The sequence below is a fragment of the Cherax quadricarinatus genome, chromosome 96 (genome assembly GCF_038502225.1).
Source record: "Cherax quadricarinatus isolate ZL_2023a chromosome 96, ASM3850222v1, whole genome shotgun sequence".
Taxonomy (NCBI): domain Eukaryota; kingdom Metazoa; phylum Arthropoda; class Malacostraca; order Decapoda; family Parastacidae; genus Cherax; species Cherax quadricarinatus.
Window position 1 is genome coordinate 526,931 of NC_091387.1, and position 21,666 is coordinate 548,596.

Consider the following 21,666-nt stretch of genomic DNA (forward strand, 5'->3'; position numbering starts at 1 on the left):
AGCCATTCTTAGATTTGCCAGGTTAGCATTGACTTCAGAGCTTATTTGAAGTGAGCTTTGGCAACATGGTAGGCACTATGCTTACTCCCAGGTCCTTTTTTGTAATAATGTTGGTAGAATTACTGACAATATGTAAAGTAAAAGGACACAAGTGCAACTAATGAGGTCTTTAGTAGTAGTATTACAATCAAAACTAAGTGAAAAACCCACAAATATCACACAACATTGTGATGAGGGCTGTAGCTTTTGTCCCCCAAATCTGTGTCCACTCCTCCCCTCAAGGAAGGTTCCTTGATGTTGGTGAGGGGCTCTTGATTTAGGGAATTGGATCTATGCTCCAGTTCCCCGAATTAAGCCTGAATGCCTTCCACATTCCCCCCCCCCAGGCGCTGTATAATCCTCCGGGTTTAGCGCTTCCCCCTTGATTATAATAATAATAATGTGTCCACTCCTCTGACCCCTTCCCCAAACTTCAAAACCTTTCATTTTCTGGGGTTGAATTCAAGCAACCACTAATCAACCGTGCAGTTTGTCCAGATCATTTTCTGCAGCCTTTCTCCTGCCCTTGACCCCTCTAGGGACGTTCCTTGATGCTGGTGAGGGGCTCTTGTTCTAGGGAAATGGATCTGTGCTCTGGTTCCCTGAATTGAGCCTGAATACCTTCCATCTCCCCCCCTTATGCACTGTATAATCCTACGGGTTTAGCGCTCCCCCGTGATTATAATAATGATCTCCTGCCCTTGTTTGTTTGTATTCTCGCAGTGCTGTATGGCCCTTAAGGGTTTAGCACTTCATTATGATTACTATAACTGGATTCTCCTCATTAATTTCACTTCAATAGAGATCCACATGACTCAATTCCATCTGGCACATCATTTACATGAAGCAAAAAAAGCACTTGTCCTAATACTGATCCTTGTGGTACACTGCTTGTTACTCTTTCCCATTCTGAAGTCTCCCAGACAATCATTTACTTCCTGTCCCTCAGGTATTCCTCTTGTGTGTATATATATCTGGCAAGACAGCGATAATGTGAGTGATGTTTAAAGTGTTTCTTTTTCGGGTGACTCTGCCTTGGTGGGAGACCGCCGGCGTGTTAAAAAAATATATTTGAGATTATCAGTTCTATATAAACTGTATGATCTCTACGGGTTTGGCACTCTGCCTATGAGTGTAATGTTGAACTCTTCAGATTCCTCACCCACCAGTGATGGATGAGTGCACTAACCCACCAGTGATGGATGAGTGCACTAACCCACCAGTGATGGATGAGTGCACTAACCCACCAGTGATGGATGAGTGCACTAACCCACCAGTGATGGATGAGTGCACTAACCCACCAGTGATGGATGAGTGCACTAACCCACCAGTGATGGATGAGTGCACTAACCCACCAGTGATGGATGAGTGCACTAACCCACCAGTGATGGATGAGTGCACTAACCCACCTGGAGTTTACCTGGAGAGTGTTCCGGGGGTCAATGCCCCCGCGGCCCAGTCTGTGACCAGGCCTCCTGGTGGATCAGAGCCTGATCAACCAGGCTGTTACTGCTGGCTGCACACAAACCAACGTACGAGCCACAGCCCGGCTGGTCAGGAACCGACTTTAGGTGCTTGTCCAGTACCAGCTTGAAGACTGCCAGGGGTCTGTTGGTAATCCCCCTTATGTATGCTAGGAGGCAGTTGAACAGTCTCGGGCCCCTGACACTTATTGTCTGGTCTCTTAACGTGCTAGTGACACCCCTGCTTTTCATTGGGGGGATGTTGCATCGTCTGCCAAGTCTTTTGCTTTCGTAGTGAGTGATTTTCGTGTGCAAGTTCGGTACTAGTCCCTCTAGGATTTTCCAGGTGTATATAATCATGTATCTCTCCCGCCTGCGTTCCAGGGAATACAGGTTCAGGAACCTCAAGCGCTCCCAGTAATTGAGGTGTTTTATCTCCGTTATGCGCGCCGTGAAGGTTCTCTTTACATTTTCTAGGTCAGCAATTTCACCTGCCTTGAAAGGTGCTGTTAGTGTGCAGCAATATTCCAGCCTAGATAGAACAAGTGACCTGAAGAGTGTCATCATAGGCGTGGCATCCCTAGTTTTGAAGGTTCTCATTATCCATCCTGTCATTTTTCTAGCAGATGTGATTGATACAATGTTATGGTCCTTGAAGGTGAGATCCTCCTACATGATCACTCCCAGGTCTTTGACGTTGGTGTTTCGCTCTATTTTGTGGCCAGAATTTGTTTTGTACTCTGATGAAGATTTAATTTCCTCGTGTTTACCATATCTGAGTAATTGAAATTTCTCATCGTTGAACTTCATATTGTTTTCTGCAGCCCACTGAAAGATTTGGTTGATGTCCGCCTGGAGCCTTGCAGTGTCTGCAATGGAAGACACTGTCATGCAGATTCGGGTGTCATCTGCAAAGGAAGACACGGTGCTGTGGCTGACATCCTTGTCTATGTCAGATATGAGGATGAGGAACAAGATGGGAGCGAGTACTGTGCCTTGTGGAACAGAGCTTTTCACCGTAGCTGCCTCGGACTTTACTCTATTGACTACTACTCTCTGTGTTCTGTTAGTGAGGAAATTATAGATCCATCGACCGACTTTTCCTGTTATTCCTTTAGCGCGCATTTTGTGCGCTATTAAGCCATGGTCACACTTGTCGAAGGCTTTTGCAAAGTCTGTATATATTACATCTGCATTCTTTTTGTCTTCTAGTGCATCTAGGACCTTGTTGTAGTGATCCAATAGTTGACACAGACAGGAGCGACCTGTTCTAAACCCATGTTGCCCTGGGTTGTGTAACTGATGGGTTTCTAGATGGGTGGTGATCTTGCTTCTTAGGACCCTTTCAAAGATTTTTATGATATGGGATGTTAGTGCTATCGGTCTGTAGTTCTTTGCTGTTGCTTTACTGCCCCCTTTGTGGAGTGGGGCTATGTCTGTTGTTTTTAGTAACTGTGGGACGACCCCCGTGTCCATGCTCCCTCTCCATAGGATGGTAAAGGCTCGTGATAGGGGCTTCTTGCAGTTCTTGATGAACACAGAGTTCCATGAGTCTGGCCCTGGGGCAGAGTGCATGGGCATGTCATTTATCGCCTGTTCGAAGTCATTTGGCGTCAGGATAACATCAGATACGCTTGTGTTAACCAAATTTTGTGGCTCTCTCATAAAAAATTCATTTTGATCTTCGACTCTCAGTCTGGTTAGCGGCTTGCTAAAAACTGAGTCATATTGGGACTTGAGTAGCTCACTCATTTCCTTGCTGTCATCTGTGTAGGACCCATCTTGTTTAAGTAGGGGCCCAATACAGTGATGGATGAGTGCACTAACCCACCAGTGATGGATGAGTGCACTAACCTACCAGTGATGGATGAGTGCACTAACCCACTAGTGATGGATGAGTGCACTAACCCACCAGTGATGGATGAGTGCACTAACCTACCAGTGATGGATGAGTGCACTAACCCACCAGTGATGGATGAGTACACTAACCTACCAGTGATGGATGAGTGCACTAACCCACCAGTGATGGATGAGTGCACTAACCCACTAGTGATGGATGAGTGCACTAACCCACCAGTGATGGATGAGTGCACTAACCCACCAGTGATGGATGAGTGCACTAACCCACCAGTGATGGATGAGTGCACTAACCCACTAGTGATGGATGAGTGCACTAACCCACCAGTGATGGATGAGTGCACTAACCCACCAGTGATGGATGAGTGCACTAACCCACCAGTGATGGATGAGTGCACTAACCCACCAGTGATGGATGAGTGCACTAACCCACCAGTGATGGATGAGTGCACTAACCCACTAGTGATGGATGAGTGCACTAACCCACCAGTGATGGATGAGTGCACTAACCCACCAGTGATGGATGAGTGCACTAACCCACCAGTGATGGATGAGTGCACTAACCCACCAGTGATGGATGAGTGCACTAACCCACCAGTGATGGATGAGTGCACTAACCTACCAGTGATGGATGAGTGCACTAACCTACCAGTGATGGATGAGTGCACTAACGCACCAGTGATGGATGAGTGCACTAACCCACCAGTGATGGATGAGAGCACTTACCCACAAGTGATGGATGAGAGCACTTACCCACAAGTGATGGATGACTGCACACTCACCCACCAGTGATGGATGACTGCACACTCACCCACCAGTGATGGATGACTGCACACTCACCCACCAGTGATGGATGACTGCACACTCACCCACCAGTGATGGATGACTGCACACTCACTCACCAGTGATGGATGACTGCACACTCACCCACCAGTGATGGATGACTGCACACTCACCCACCAGTGATGGATGACTGCACACTCACTCACCCACCAGTGATGGATGACTGCACACTCACCCACCAGTGATGGATGACTGCACACTCACCCACCAGTGATGGATGACTGCACACTCACCCACCAGTGATGGATGACTGCACACTCACCCACCAGTGATGGATGACTGCACACTCACCCACCAGTGATGGATGACTGCACACTCACCCACCAGTGATGGATGACTGCACACTCACCCACCAGTGATGGATGACTGCACACTCACCCACCAGTGATGGATGACTGCACACTCTCCCACCAGTGATGGATGACTGCACACTCACCCACCAGTGATGGATGACTGCACACTCACCCACCAGTGATGGATGACTGCACACTCACCCACCAGTGATGGATGACTGCACACTCTCCCACCAGTGATGGATGACTGCACACTCACCCACCAGTGATGGATGACTGCACACTCACCCACCAGTGATGGATGACTGCACACTCTCCCACCAGTGATGGATGACTGCACACTCACCCACCAGTGATGGATGACTGCACACTCTTGCACCAAGGTCTTGCTGCGTCTTAATGCCGGTCGTGAAGCCTCCATTACCTGGGATCGTGAGCTTCCTATATGGACTGATCGTGTGTTATATGGCCTCTTGTTCTCACTGTTGACTCCCATGTATTCTTCTCCCACACTGCTCATCTTATAACTCCCATGTATTCTTCTCCCACACTGCTCATCTTACAACTCCCATGTATTCTTCTCCCACACTGCTCATCTTACAACTCCCATGTATTCTTCTCCCACACTGCTCATCTTACAACTCCCATGTATTCTTCTCCCACACTGCTCATCTTACAACTCCCATGTATTCTTCTCCCACACTGCTCATCTTACAACTCCCATGTATTCTTCTCCCACACTGCTCATCTTACAACTCCCATGTATTCTTCTCCCACACTGCTCATCTTACAAAGTCAAAATAAACTATAATCACAAAATACAATAAAGGAGAGACGGTACAACTATAAGAAAAATTACAAATAAACGGTATTTTCAATTTCATTATATTGGACTGAAGACGCCTGCTGCCCAGGCGAAACATTTCGCTAATAAATAAATGTAGTGTGGGAGGCCTACTGTCTCCCTAGTGCTGTCAAACTTGATGTATGGGAGGCCTACTCTCTCCCTATTGCTGTCATACTTGATGTATGGGAGGCCTACTCTCTCCCTAGTGCTGTCATACTTGATGTATTGGAGGCCTACTCTCTCCCTAGTGCTGTCATACTTGATGTATGGGAGGCCTACTCTCTCTCTAGTGCTGTCATACTTGATGTATGGGAGGCCTACTCTCTCCCTAGTGCTGTCATACTTGATGTATGGGAGGCCTACTCTCTCTCTAGTGCTGTCATACTTGATGTATGGGAGGCCTACTCTCTCCCTAGTGCTGTCATACTTGATGTATGGGAGGCCTACTCTCTCCCTAGTGCTGTCAAACTTGATGTATGGGAGGCCTACTCTCTCCCTAGTGCTGTCATACTTGATGTATGGGAGGCCTACTCTCTCCCTAGTGCTGTCAAACTTGATGTATGGGAGGCCTACTCTCTCCCTAGTGCTGTCAAACTTGATGTATGGGAGGCCTACTCTCTCTCTAGTGCTGTCATACTTGATGTATGGGAGGCCTACTCTCTCCCTAGTGCTGTCAAACTTGATGTATGGGAGGCCTACTCTCTCCCTAGTGCTGTCAAACTTGATGTATGGGAGGCCTACTCTCTCCCTAGTGCTGTCATACTTGATGTATGGGAGGCCTACTCTCTCCCTAGTGCTGTCATACTTAATGTATGGGAGGCCTACTGTCTCCCTAGTGCTGTCAAACTTGATGTATGGGAGGCCTACTCTCTCCCTAGTGCTGTCAAACTTGATGTATGGGAGGCCTACTCTCTCCCTAGTGCTGTCATACTTGATGTATGGGAGGCCTACTGTCTCCCTAGTGCTGTCAAACTTGATGTATGGGAGGCCTACTCTCTCCCTAGTGCTGTCATACTTGATGTATGGGAGGCCTACTGTCTCCCTAGTGCTGTCATACTTGATGTATGGGAGGCCTACTGTCTCCCTAGTGCTGTCAAACTTGATGTATGGGAGGCCTACTCTCTCCCTAGTGCTGTCATACTTGATGTATGGGAGGCCTACTCTCTCCCTAGTGCTGTCAAACTTGATGTATGGGAGGCCTACTCTCTCCCTAGTGCTGTCATACTTGATGTATGGGAGGCCTACTCTCTCCCTAGTGCTGTCAAACTTGATGTATGGGAGGCCTACTCTCTCCCTAGTGCTGTCAAACTTGATGTATGGGAGGCCTACTCTCTCCCTAGTGCTGTCAAACTTGATGTATGGGAGGCCTACTCTCTCCCTAGTGCTGTCAAACTTGATGTATGGGAGGCCTACTCTCTCCCTAGTGCTGTCATACTTGATGTATGGTAGGCCTACTCTCTCCCTAGTGCTGTCAACGTCAAGTAACTTTATCCAAGTATACATATTATCATACATAACAGGACATGTGTAGTTACTCAGAATAACCAAAGTAAGTCAGAGAAAGTGACTTATTTCCACTGGGGTCTTTGTAATATTTAAAGCCTAGCTGTATCTATCTATCTATCTATATACAGAGTTGTCAGGAAGTGGAATAGTTTGGGAAGCGATGTAGTGGAGGCAGGATCCATACATAGCTTTAAGCAGAGGTATGATAAAGCTCATGGTTCAGGGAAGGTGACCTAGTAGCGACCAGTGAAGAGGCGGGACCAGGAGCTAGGATTCGACCCCTGCAACCTCAATTAGGTGAGTAACTAGGCGAGTACATACATACATACATACATACATACATACATATATACATACATACATACATACATACACATACATACTTACACATACTTACACATACATACATACTTACACATACATACATACATACATACATACATACATACTTATACATACACATACTTACACATACATACATACTTACACATACATACATACATACATACATACATACATACATACACATACTTACACATACATACATACTTACACATACATACATACATACATACATACATACATACATACATACATACATACGACCTAAAATGGAGAAATCCTGACAAGTTTTTTTGAGAATACAAATTAACTAGTCAGTATTAAATTGGATCTGTGCTCCAGTTCCCTGAATTAAGCCTGAATACCTTCCTCATCCCCCCACAGGCGCTGTATAATCCTACGAGTTTAGCGCTTCCCCCTTGATTGTAATAATTTCCTAAGCCTATTAGAAACCCCAATATACCAAACTATATTGTTGACACTTTCAATGGAAATACAAGGATTCCAATGGAAATACAAGGATTCCAATGGAAATACAAGGATTCCAATGGAAATACAAGGATTCCAATGGAAATACAAGGATTCCAATGGAAATACAAGGATTCCAATGGAAATACAAGGATTCCAATGGAAATACAAGGATTCCAATGGAAATACAAGGATTCCAATGGAAATACAAGGATTCCAATGGAAATACAAGGATTCCAATGGAAATACAAGGATTCCAATGGAAATACAAGGATTCCAATGGAAATACAAGGATTCCAACGGAAATACAAGGATTCCAATGGAAATACAAGGATTCCAATGGAAATACAAGGATTCCAACGGAAATACAAGGATTCCAATGGAAATACAAGGATTCCAATGGAAATACAAGGATTCCAATGGAAATACAAGGATTCCAACGGAAATACAAGGATTCCAACGGAAATACAAGGATTCCAATGGAAATACAAGGATTCCAATGGAAATACAAGGATTCCAATGGAAATACAAAGATTCCAACGGAAATACGATGATTCCAACGGAAATACAAGGATTCCAATGGAAATACAAGGATTCCAACGGAAATACAAGGATTCCAATGGAAATACAAGGATTCCAACGGAAATACAAGGATTCCAACGGAAATACAAGGATTCCAATGGAAATACAAGGATTCCAACGGAAATACAAGGATTCCAATGGAAATACAAGGATTCCAACGGAAATACAAGGATTCCAATGGAAATACAAGGATTTCAACGGAAATACAAGGATTCCAACGGAAATACAAGGATTCCAATGGAAACACAAAGATTCCAATGGAAATAAGGGTTATCCTGGCTGGGTAATTTACACATATGTTACATGTATGTATACCTGTTACATTTATGTATACCTGTAGCTGAATAACGTTAGTGAAGCTGTCACCAGGAGTAAGTCAGTCAGTTTATTTAGACAGGTACACATAGGTACAATTATCATACGTAGTGTCAGTTATCCAAGATTACCAAACACAGTCAGTCAGAGTGACTTATTTCCGTTGTTGTCAACAGTGACTTAATTTATTTGTGGTCAACAGTGACTTATTTCCTTTGTTGTCAACAGTGACTTAATTTCCTTTGTTGTCAACAGTGACTTATTTCCTTTGTTGTCAACAGTGACTTAATTTCCTTTGTGGTCAACAGTGACTTAATTTCCTTTGTGGTCAACAGTGACTTAATTTCCTTTGTGGTCAACAGTGACTTAATTTCCTTTGTGGTCAACAGTGACTTAATTTCCTTTGTGGTCAACAGTGACTTAATTTCCTTTGTGGTCAACAGTGACTTAATTTCCTTTGTGGTCAACAGTGACTTAATTTCCTTTGTTGTCAACAGTGACTTAATTTCCTTTGTGGTCAACAGTGACTTAATTTCCTTTGTGGTCAACAGTGACTTAATTTCCTTTGTGGTCAACAGTGACTTAATTTCCTTTGTGGTCAACAGTGACTTAATTTCCTTTGTGGTCAACAGTGACTTAATTTCCTTTGTGGTCAACAGTGACTTAATTTCCTTTGTGGTCAACAGTGACTTAATTTCCTTTGTTGTCAACAGTGACTTAATTTCCTTTGTGGTCAACAGTGACTTAATTTCCTTTGTTGTCAACAGTGACTTAATTTCCTTTGTGGTCAACTGTGACTTAATTTCCTTTGTGGTCAACAGTGACTTAATTTCCTTTGTGGTCAACAGTGACTTAATTTCCTTTGTGGTCAACAGTCCTTTGTGGTCAACAGTGACTTAATTTCCTTTGTGGTCAACAGTGACTTAATTTCCTTTGTTGTCAACAGTGACTTAATTTCCTTTGTTGTCAACAGTGACTTATTTCCTTTGTGGTCAACAGTGACTTAATTTCCTTTGTGGTCAACAGTGACTTAATTTCCTTTGTGGTCAACAGTGACTTAATTTCCTTTGTGGTCAACAGTGACTTAATTTCCTTTCTCAGCTCAGTTTATTATTATTACAATCAAGGGGGAAGCGCTAAACTCGTAGGATTATACAGCGCCTGTGGGGGGATGAGGAAGGTATTCAGGCTTAATTCAGGGAGCTGGAGCACAGATCCAATTCCCTAGATCAAGAGCCCCTCAACAGCATCAAGGAACCTCCCTTGAGGGGCCCTGGATCAAGCGCCCCTCACCAGCATCAAGGAAAGTCCCTTGAGGGGCCCTAGATCAAGAGCCCCTCACCAGCATCAAGGAAACTCCCTTGAGGGACCCTGGATCAAGAGCCCCTCACCAGCATCAAGGAAACTCCCTTGAGGGGCCCTAGATCAAGAGCCTCTCACCAGCATCAAGGACTCCCTTGAGGGGCCCTAGATCAAGAGCCTCTCACCAGCGTCAAGGACTCCCTTGAGGGACCTTGGATCAAGAGCCCCTCACCAGCATCAAGGAACCTCCCTTGAGGGGTCTTAGATCAAGCGCCCCTCACCAGCATCAAGGAACCTCCCTTGAGGGGCCCTGGATCAAGCGTCCCTCACCAGCATCAAGGAACCTCCCTTGAGGAGCCCTGGATCAAGCACCCCTCACCAGCATCAAGGAACCTCCCTTAAGGCGCCCTGGATCAAGCACACCTCACCAGCATCAAGGAACCTCCCTTGAGGGGCCCTGGATCAAGCACACCTCACCAGCATCAAGGAACCTCCCTTGAGGGGCCCTGGATTAAATGCCCCTCACCAGCATCAAGGAACCTCCCTTGATGGGCCCTGGATCAAGTGCCCCTCACCAGCATCAAGGAACCGCCCTTAAGGGGCACTGGATCAAGTGCCCCTCACCAGCATCAAGGAACCTCCCTTGAGGGAACCTGGATCAAGCACCCCTCACCAGCATCAAGGAACCTCCCTTGAGGGGTCCTGGATCAAGCGTCCCTCACCAGCATCAAGGAACCTCCCTTGAGGGGCCCTGGATCAAGCACCCCTCACCAGCATCAAGGAACCTCCCTTGAGGGGCCCTGGATCAAGCACCCCTCACCAGCATCAAGGAACCTCCCTTGAGGGGCCCTGGATCAAGCGCCCCTCACCAGCATCAAGGAACCTCCCTTGAGGGGCCCTGGATCAAGCGTCCCTCACCAGCATCAAGGAACCTCCCTTGAGAGGCCCTGGATCAAGCACCCCTCACCAGCATCAAGGAACCTCCCTTGAGGGGCCCTGGATCAAGAGCCCCTCACCAGTTTCAAGGAACCTCCCTTGAGGGGCCCTGGATAAAGCGTCCCTCACCAGCATCAAGGAACCTCCCTTGAGGGGCCCTGGATCAAGCGTCCCTCACCAGCATCAAGGAACCTCCCTTGAGGGGCCCTGGATCAAGCACCCCTCACCAGCATCAAGGAACCTCCCTTGAGGGGCCCTGGATCAAGAGCCCCTCACCAGTTTCAAGGAACCTCCCTTGAGGGGCCCTGGATCAAGCGTCCCTCACCAGCATCAAGGAACCTCCCTTGAGGGGCCCTGGATCAAGCACCCCTCACCAGCATCAAGGAACCTCCCTTGAGGGGTCCCGGATCAAAAACCCCTTACCAGTATCAAGGAACCTCCCTTGAGGGGCCCTGGATCAAGCACACCTCACCAGCATCAAGGAACCTCCCTTGAGGGGCCCTGGATCAAAAGCCCCTCACCAGCATCACGAATACCACCTGGTGGTTCACACTTCCACTCACTCACTCATTTGACCATAAACAGAAATATTAATCTCAATCTTAAAATAATGAATCCTGTGATACTCCAATACTGAAACTATGTACTGTGCCAAAACAAAAGCATTCACATTGCTAAACTCACAAACTAGTATTTAGTCACTTAGCCATAATACCAACTTACCTCATAATTTGTAATATTTTACAATTAAGAATAAAACTAAGTATGCCCGAAATGCCTAGCCATGCTAAGCGTTCTAGTGGTACACTCTGTAATCACAATTTTACTACATGTAAACCAAACAATAACCAAATTTCTGTAAACTCAGCATTGTAATCCTTATAGAGAATAAACTTTGAATTGAATTGAACTGAAGGAACCTCCCTTGAGAGGTTCTCAGCTACAGCTTAAATTAACCACTAACATGGATACTATTACAATCACATATCTACCGTAACTAATGTATACCAAAAATGGATTATCCCAGGTTCTCTACACATCTGCTGTTATGTATGATAATCTATGTAACTATATTTATGTATATTTATGTATACTGTCCTGGTAGACAGTAATGGTGAAGCTGGAGATTTTGTCCAGGTAGTCGGGAATTATACGCAGGAAGGAATACATATAAATGACCTCATAGAGGACAGGAGCCATAGTAGGGAAACAAGTGTAGTCAAAGATAAGATAAAACCAATATTGCAAACCAGAAATACCGCAGGAAATAGCAAACAAGAGGACTCCAATAGCAATAGTGAGGATAAATTACCAAAAACAACTGGTGGGAGCTCCATTGTTGGTGCTAAGGAGGATAGGAATAAGACAGGGAAACATGCACCAACAGGGAATACAGTCACAGAAACCCAAGGCAAACGGAAACCAAGCCTGTGCACATACTATGCACTTGGTATCTGCTGGCATGGGAAATCTGGAAAAACAGATGGGACATGCAACTATGACCACCCTAGAAAATGTCATGCCCATATGACAACAGGAAAATGCAAACTCCCTTCCTGTAAGCTTTTTCACCCTGAAATGTGTACCTCTTCAGTACAGGAAAGACTGTGCTATAACTTAAATTGCCAGGCATACCATCTAAAGGGGACAAAAAGATACAAAACATCCAGGCCATGGGAAAACCTGGGTAGCCACAGCCACTCAAGAGGGAGAGGTTTTTTAGTGCCAGGAAGGAAAAAAAACTGGCAGGAAATGGCAGAAATCGTACACCAAATCCAGTCATTCCTGGAGTGGAACCACAGTCGATGGCCTCCACTCCAAACCAACAGATACAGATACTAATGCCGGAAAAAAAATCCCCCCCCAGTACCAACAATACCACCAGTCCGATAACATTCTTCTTTGCAAATATACAGGGTCTAAAGCCAGCAATAAACAACAAAATACCTTTCATCCGTGGACTGCTTGCAGAGGCAAAGGCAATGTTCGCGGCTTTCACTGAGACCCACATAAAGGATCACTTGGACAACGAAATATGGATCCCAGGTTACAACCTATACAGATGTGACAGAGTGAACAGGCAAAAGGGGGGGGTTGGCCTGTACATTGCAGAGTCACTTGTTTGCACAGAACTGCTTAATGCCTCAAATGACGTAGTGGAAGTTTTAGCAGTAAAGGTCGAGAACCAAAACCTAGTCATTGTGGTAGTCTACAAGCCTCCGGATGCAACATCCCAGCAATTCCAGGAACAGCTGTTAAAAATTGACCACTGTCTGGAAAATCTTCCAGCTCCTGCACCCAACATCTTGCTCCTGGGGGATTTCAACTTAAGGCACCTAAAATGGAGGAATATAGCAAATAATATTGTTGCAGTAATAACACCAGGAGGCAGCTCTGATGAAAACTCACACTCACACGAGCTTTTAAATCTCTGCACAAAATTCAATTTAAACCAGCAAATAATAGAGCCTACTAGACTGGAGAATACACTAGACCTCATCTTCACTAACAATGATGATCTGATAAGAAATGTCACCATATCAAAAACAATATACTCAGATCACAACATAATTGAGGTTCAGACATGTATGCGTGGAGCCCCAGACCGACAAAATGAGACTAGTCACGAGGGAGCATTCACCAAATTCAACTTCAATAACAAAAACATAAAGTGGGACCAAGTAAACCAAGTCCTAACCGATATAAGCTGGGAAGATATACTAAGCAACACAGACCCAAACTTATGCCTAGAACAGATTAACTCGGTGGCACTCGATGTATGCACAAGGCTTATTCCTCTAAGAAAAAGGAGGAGTAGATGTAAAATAGAAAGAGACAGGCGCTCCCTTTACAGGCGACGGAAAAGAATAACAGAGCGGCTAAAAGAGGTCAATATATCAGAAATGCGCAGGGAGACACTGGTCAGAGAAATAGCAAGCATCGAACTTAAGCTAAAAGAATCCTTTAGGAGTCAGGAATCGCGGGAAGAACTAAAAGCCATAAATGAAATCGAAAGAAACCCAAAGTATTTCTTCTCCTATGCCAAATCAAAATCGAGAACAACGTCCAGTATTGGGCCCCTACTTAAACAAGATGGGTCCTACACAGATGACAGCAAGGAAATGAGTGAGCTACTCAAGTCCCAATATGACTCAGTTTTTAGCAAGCCGCTAACCAGACTGAGAGTCGAAGATCAAAATGAATTTTTTATGAGAGAGCCACAAAATTTGATTAACACAAGCCTATCCGATGTTATCCTGACGCCAAATGACTTCGAACAGGCGATAAATGACATGCCCATGCACTCTGCCCCAGGGCCAGACTCATGGAACTCTGTGTTCATCAAGAACTGCAAGAAGCCCCTATCACGAGCCTTTTCCATCCTATGGAGAGGGAGCATGGACACGGGGGTCGTCCCTCAGTTACTAAAAACAACAGACATAGCCCCACTCCACAAAGGGGGCAGTAAAGCAACAGCAAAGAACTACAGACCAATAGCACTAACATCCCATATCATAAAAATCTTTGAAAGGGTCCTAAGAAGCAAGATCACCACCCATCTAGAAACCCATCAGTTACACAACCCAGGGCAACATGGGTTTAGAACAGGTCGCTCCTGTCTGTCTCAACTACTGGATCACTACGACAAGGTCCTAAATGCACTAGAAGACAAAAAGAATGCAGATGTAATATATACAGACTTTGCAAAAGCCTTCGACAAGTGTGACCATGGCGTAATAGCGCACAAAATGCGTGCTAAAGGAATAACAGGAAAAGTTGGTCGATGGATCTATAATTTCCTCACTAACAGAACACAGAGAGTAGTCGTCAACAGAGTAAAGTCCGAGGCAGCTACGGTGAAAAGCTCTGTTCCACAAGGCACAGTACTAGCTCCCATCTTGTTCCTCATCCTCATATCCGACATAGACAAGGATGTCAGCCACAGCACCGTGTCTTCCTTTGCAGATGACACCCGAATCTGCATGACAGTGTCTTCCATTGCAGACACTGCAAGGCTCCAGGCGGACATCAACCAAATCTTTCAGTGGGCTGCAGAAAACAATATGAAGTTCAACGATGAGAAATTTCAATTACTCAGATATGGTAAACATGAGGAAATTAAATCTTCATCAGAGTACAAAACAAATTCTGGCCACAAAATAGAGCGAAACACCAACGTCAAAGACCTGGGAGTGATTATGTCGGAGGATCTCACCTTCAAGGACCATAACATTGTATCAATCGCATCTGCTAGAAAAATGACAGGATGGATAATGAGAACCTTCAAAACTAGGGAGGCCAAGCCCATGATGACACTCTTCAGGTCACTTGTTCTATCTAGGCTGGAATATTGCTGCACTCTAACAGCACCTTTCAAGGCAGGTGAAATTGCCGACCTAGAAAATGTACAGAGAACTTTCACGGCGCGCATAACGGAGATAAAACACCTCAATTACTGGGAGCGCTTGAGGTTTCTAAACCTGTATTCCCTGGAACGCAGGAGGGAGAGATACATGATTATATACACCTGGAAAATCCTAGAGGGACTAGTACCGAACTTGCACACGAAAATCACTCACTACGAAAGCAAAAGACTTGGCAGACGATGCACCATCCCCCCAATGAAAAGCAGGGGTGTCACTAGCACGTTAAGAGACCATACAATAAGTGTCAGGGGACCGAGACTGTTCAACTGCCTCCCAGCACACATAAGGGGGATTACCAACAGACCCCTGGCAGTCTTCAAGCTGGCACTGGACAAGCACCTAAAGGCAGTTCCTGATCAGCCGGGCTGTGGCTCGTACGTTGGTTTGCGTGCAGCCAGCAGCAACAGCCTGGTTGATCAGGCGCTGATCCACCAGGAGGCCTGGTCACAGACCGGGCCGCGGGGGCGTTGACCCCCGAAACTCTCTCCAGGTAAATACCTGAATATACTTACTTATATAGTGAGGCTAAACAGAGCTTATCCCATGGTAAGACCAGAGGATTATAACATTACTTATCTTATTGACCTCCTGACATTACCAATCACACTAAACCCTTCAATGATTTCTCAAAGTTTAGTTTAATATGTTTATTATGCACCCCATACCCATCCTGTGGGCGGTAGTCACCCCATACCCATCCCGTGGGCGGTAGTCACCCCATACCCATCCTGTGGGCGGTAGTCACCCCATACCCATCCTGTGGGCGGTAGTCACCCCATACCCATCCTATGGGCGGTAGTCACCCCATACCCATCCTGTGGGCGGTAGTCACCCCATACCCATCCTGTGGGCGGTAGTCAAAAGATTACAGAGGTACATAATTGGTCCAGGGACTGGACTCCAAAGTTTTGATAGCTGAGCAAGTTACAGAGGTAATGAACTCACAATTTACAAAGGTAATGAACTCACAATTTACAAAGGTAATGAACTCCAGGTAGGTCTGGTCACAATCATGACAAGACAAAAAAAAATATGAATTTCAACCAAAAATTATGAATAAAACGGTTTATATTTGAAGTTAGTTAAGAAAACGAGAGGGAGAGCCTCCTTAGCTCAGGGGCAGAGCACTGGTCTTGTAAACCAGGGGTCGAGAGTTCAAATCTCTCAGGGGGCAAGTTTAATTTTTTCTCTTCTTTTCAAGTCAGCAGTTTTATTTAGGCACAGGTATACATGAGTACAATTATCATACATAGTGTAACTTAGTTAGGTTAAGCCCCTTAAAAAAGGTCAAGGTGACTTATTTCCAAAGCTGCCTACACATGGAAATAAATCACTGATTTTTTGTACTTATTCTGTGTAATTTACACATATTACTATATATGCTAATTATTGTAACTGTATTTATGTATAATTGTACTTAAATCTAAATCTTTATTATATTACATAGTAGCCAAAATTTAACTAAAATATATTTACAGGTCAGCACCTGGGAAGGCTCCACTGTGACACTAATGAAGCTTAAGCTTCAGGGCCCCTAATCCCGGAGGGGCCCCAGGACCCACTTTAGTCCACACTGCTTAAAAATTTGGGTCTACTGTATGAAGTGTTGGATATAAGTCACTTTGACTGACTTTTTTTGAGTTATCCTGGAAGGTAATCTTCACATATGCTGCTATGTACGATAATTTATGTAACTGTATTTATGTGTACCTGTACCTGAATAAACTTACTTGCGCGAAGGGGCCCCCATAACAGTTCAAGCTTCAGGGCCCCAAACACAGATTTGCCACTGATAAGCACTACTGACTCAAGACTGAGGGACTAATTACCTCAAACTCCTCCTCTCCTTACACCTTTCTGCTTTGTATTGGACTGATGAAGTCACTGTGTGGCGAAACGTTTCTTCAATAAAGATTCCCATATGTTGCATAAGTGTCTCAATCTTCAACTGCTGACTAGGTTGGGTCATTGGCTCAAGCCGGCAGGAGACTTGGACCTGCCTCGCATGGGCCAGTAGGCCTGTTGCAGTGTTCCTTCTTATGTAGTGTCTGAGGACTCAGAAGTGATCAGTTTTGGCGGGGTCGGGGTGAACAAAATAAGATAGAGCTCTATTGCCCAGGAGCAAGAGCCCATCCCCAGTATCTAGACGCCTCCCACTTCTCAAGAACAAAAATATAACAAATAACAAAAAAGGGCACAATACCGTGACTGGAACGGTCGCCATGTTGTACTGGCACAATACCGGAACGGTCGCCATGTTGTACTGGCAGGTACTGGCTAGTGTAAAAAAAAAAAAAATCACATTTAACTGTATCAGTCGTACACCAGCCCCCTGTATGGTTTTTCTAGTTGTACTCCAGCCCCCTTGACGGTTTTTCTAGTTGTACTCCAGCCCCCTTGGCGGTTTCCAGTTGTATTCTAGTCCCTGGATGGTTTTCCAGTCGTAATCCAGCCTCCTGTATGGTTTTCTAGTTGTACTCCAGCCCCCTGTATGGTTTTTCTAGTTGTACTCCAGCCCCCTTGACGGTTTTTCTAGTTGTACTCCAGCCCCCTTGACGGTTTTTCTAGTTGTACTCCAGCCCCCTTGACGGTTTTTCTAGTTGTACTCCAGCCCCCTTGACGGGTTTTCTAGTTGTACTCCAGCCCTCTTGACGGTCTTTCTAGTTGTACTCCAGCCCCCTTGACGGTTTTTCTAATTGTACTCCAGCCCCCTTGACGGTTTCCAGTTGTATTCTAGTCCCTGGATGGTTTTCCAGTCGTAATCCAGCCTCCTGTATGGTTTTCTAGTTGTACTCCAGCCCCCTGTATGGTTTTTCTAGTTGTACTCCAGCCCCCTTGACGGTTTCCAGTTGTATTCTAGTCCCTGGATGGTTTTCCGGTCGTAATCCAGCCTCCTGTATGGTTTTCTAGTTGTACTCCAGCTCCGTTGATGGTTTCCAGGCATACTCCACCCCGTGGATGGTTTCCAGTTGTCCTCCAGCCCCTGATGATTTTCCAGTCATAATCCATCCCCTGGATAGTTTTCCAGTTGTACTCCAAACCCTGGATGGTTTTCCAGTCATACTCCAGCCCCCTAGATGGTTTTCCAGTTGTACTTCAGCCTCCATTAGGGTCCTTAATTCAAGTCTAATAGTCAGAGTGATAACTGACGAGGCCGGGACATTATTGATCCCTTACTGTAACACCTACATATTTATAATCCCAGTTATTCTCTCTAAAACAAATGTCTGCCACCATGTGTGTTGAAGGCAGATACACACATATAAACACCACATAATACACAGTAATGGTGTAAAGAGGTGATGGTTACACAAGCGACAAAAGTAACTATCAGCCTCCTTAGCTCAGTGGTAGAGCACTGGTCTCGTAAACCAGGGGTCGTGAGTTCAAACCTCACAGGGGGCATAAGCCTTTAGTGCTGCCTTTGTTAAGGGTTTTCATCACAGTTCACTTGTTACTCTCCTCCTAACATAAATTGCAACCCCTTTAAAAACACGGGTACAACTGTCAGTGGATATTACCCGCCATCTTGAGTCTCCATTGAATATTTATCGCATTTGTTAATTAAAACCTCGTTAATCTTACACATATAAAAGTTAACTTAATCTCTCAATATTCAGGTCTGTAAGGGCAAGATTTCCTTCAACATCCCGCAGCAGCACAACTTTAATGCCACACTCTCACAAAGGTCATCCTTCCACGGAAGTTCTGTAGTTCAGTTTATTATGTACCCCATACCCATCCTGTGGGCGGTAGTCACCCCATACCCATCCTGTGGGCGGTAGTCACCCCATACCCATCCTGTGGGCGGTAGTCACCCCATACCCATCCTGTGGGCGGTAGTCACCCCATACCCATCCTGTGGGGGTAGTAGTCGGTAGTCAATACCCATCCTGTGGGCGGTAGTTACCCAGTGGGCGGTAGGTACATACCCATTGTGGGCGGTCCCCCAGTGGGGGGTACTTACAGAGACCCCTGGAAAAGTTATGATAGCTGAACTAGTTACAAAGGTAATAAACTCCAGGTAAATCTGGTCACAATCATGGCAAGTTACAAAGGTAATGAATCATCTATACTCCTATACATGGCTACAATCATGAACAAACTACATCTATACTCCTATACATGGCTACAATCATGAACAAACTACATCTATACTCCTATACATGGCTACAATCATGAACAAACTACATCTATACTCCTATACATGGCTACAATCATGAACAAATTACATCTATACTCCTATACATGGCTACAATCATGAACAAATTACATCTATACTCCTATACATGGCTACAATCATGAACAAATTACATCTATACTCCTATACATGGCTACAATCATGAACAAATTACAAAGTAATGAGAAGCTCTGCATTAGGATAAAACAAGTTTAATTCACGTATACTACATGTACTTCTACAATCTATTAACAAGTGTTGTGACAACTAGCACATCTGGCCACAATAAAATATTCACTTCCTTAACAGACATATATTCTGAGCAATAAAATTACAATGGAAAGCTGTATTAGGCGGTTTTGTGATCTCATATTATTAAGAAGCACGTGTACGTACCCATCTATATTGTTATAGGAATGCAGTTAGAAGCCTGAGTAGATCTATAACCCACTATGATAACATGAACGTAGTTAAGTATGTTTATGGAGCAACTTGCAATGTGAACACTGACTGATGTTGTAGTGGCCAGGCTTAGGCTTGGTTACAAGTACTGACTGATGTTGTAGTGGCCAGGCTTAGGCTTGGTTACAAGTACTGACTGATGTTGTAGTGGCCAGGCTTAGGCTTGGTTACAAGTACTGACTGATGTTGTAGTGGCCAGGCTTAGGCTTAGTTACAAGTACTGACTGATGTTGTAGTTTCCAGGCTTAGGCTTTGTTACAAGTACTGACTGATGTTGTAGTGGCCAGGCTTAGGCTTGGTTACAAGTACTGACTGATATTGTAGTGGCCAGGCTTAGGCTTGGTTACAAGTACTGACTAATGTTGTAGTGGCCAGGCTTAGGCTTAGTTACAAGTACTGACTGATGTTGTAGTGGCCAGGCTTAGGCTTGGTTACAAGTACTGACTAATGTTGTAGTGGCCAGGCTTAGTCTTAGTTACAAGTACTGACTGATGTTGTAGTGGCCAGGCTTAGGCTTGGTTACAAGTACTGACTGATGTTGTAGTTTCCAGGCTTAGGCTTTGTTACAAGTACTGACTGATGTTGTAGTGGCCAGGCTTAGGCTTGGTTACAAGTACTGACTGATGTTGTAGTGGCCAGGCTTAGGCTTGGTTACAAGTACTGACTAATGTTGTAGTGGCCAGGCTTAGGCTTAGTTACAAGTACTGACTGATGTTGTAGTGGCCAGGCTTAGGCTTGGTTACAAGTACTGACTGATGTTGTAGTGGCCAGGCTTAGGCTTGGTTACAAGTACTTCTGGTAGTCTGACAGACACACAGATGACGATCAAACTAAATGTAAATTATGTGATCAGGCATATGGTCACTGTCATGAACACTATGTGCTTAATTGTCCACTTATTGAGGAATACAGAGACAGACAGTATAATAACCTATGTGACATGTCAAGATATCTTATTAATGAAAATAAGATACCAGATATACTAAGCAAATTTCCTAAATTTGCTTGTAACAGATAAGTGAACTATAGATATGTAGATAAATAAAAACCTATATGTACACCTGTTAACCGTTTTGAGGCCTAGTTCCTAGGCCTTTTGTGTACCTCAACATTACAGAGGTACATAATGGGTCCAGGGATTGTATCTCAGCATTACAGAGGTACATAATGGGTCCAGGGACTATACCTCAAACTTACAGAGGTACATAATGGGTCCAGGAACTGGGCCACAAAGTTTTGATAGCTGAACAAGTTACAGTGGTAATGAACAAGTTACAGTGGTAATGAACAAGTAACAGTGGTAATGAACAAGTTACACTGGTAATGAACAAGTTACAGTGGTAATGAACAAGTTACAGCGGTAATGAACAAGTTACAGTGGTAATGAACAAGTTACAGTGGTAATGAACAAGTTACAGTGGTAATGAACTATTTACATGCCTATATCTGGTCAGAATGGTAATGAGTTATTCATGCAGACATGAATTAGGTCACAAAGCGGAACAACAAAACCCCAAAAAACTCATCAAAGGCGTTATTACTGATGATAATAATGGTAAAATAGAGGCGTTTATCACCCCTGGCAGGGGGTAGGGGTCAAGTATTTATGCAGTACAGATACTGGTGGGGGATGGAGGGATGTGTCTATCACCTTGACATCTTGCAAGAAGCAGATGATGATGATGATGGTAGAGGTGATGGTGGAAGCCGCGTTGTTGAAGCACAAAGAAGATACTCTGTTGAGATTTAGCGGGAAAGTTATGAACGTGACTTTCAGTGCGCGATGCTGAGTGCTAGTGTGTGT

The 21,666-nt window shown here is 44.7% G+C and overlaps 2 non-coding genes across 2 annotated transcripts; both read left to right on the top strand.

Annotated features, from left to right (window-relative positions):
* The first annotated feature begins 16,322 nt into the window (after nt 1-16,322).
* TRNAT-UGU (transfer RNA threonine (anticodon UGU)) lies at nt 16,323-16,394 on the top strand. The gene has a single exon. It is a non-coding gene; the product is annotated as a tRNA-Thr (tRNA).
* A 2,159-nt stretch (nt 16,395-18,553) lies between these two features.
* TRNAT-CGU (transfer RNA threonine (anticodon CGU)) lies at nt 18,554-18,625 on the top strand. The gene has a single exon. It is a non-coding gene; the product is annotated as a tRNA-Thr (tRNA).
* The last annotated feature ends 3,041 nt before the right edge of the window (nt 18,626-21,666 follow it).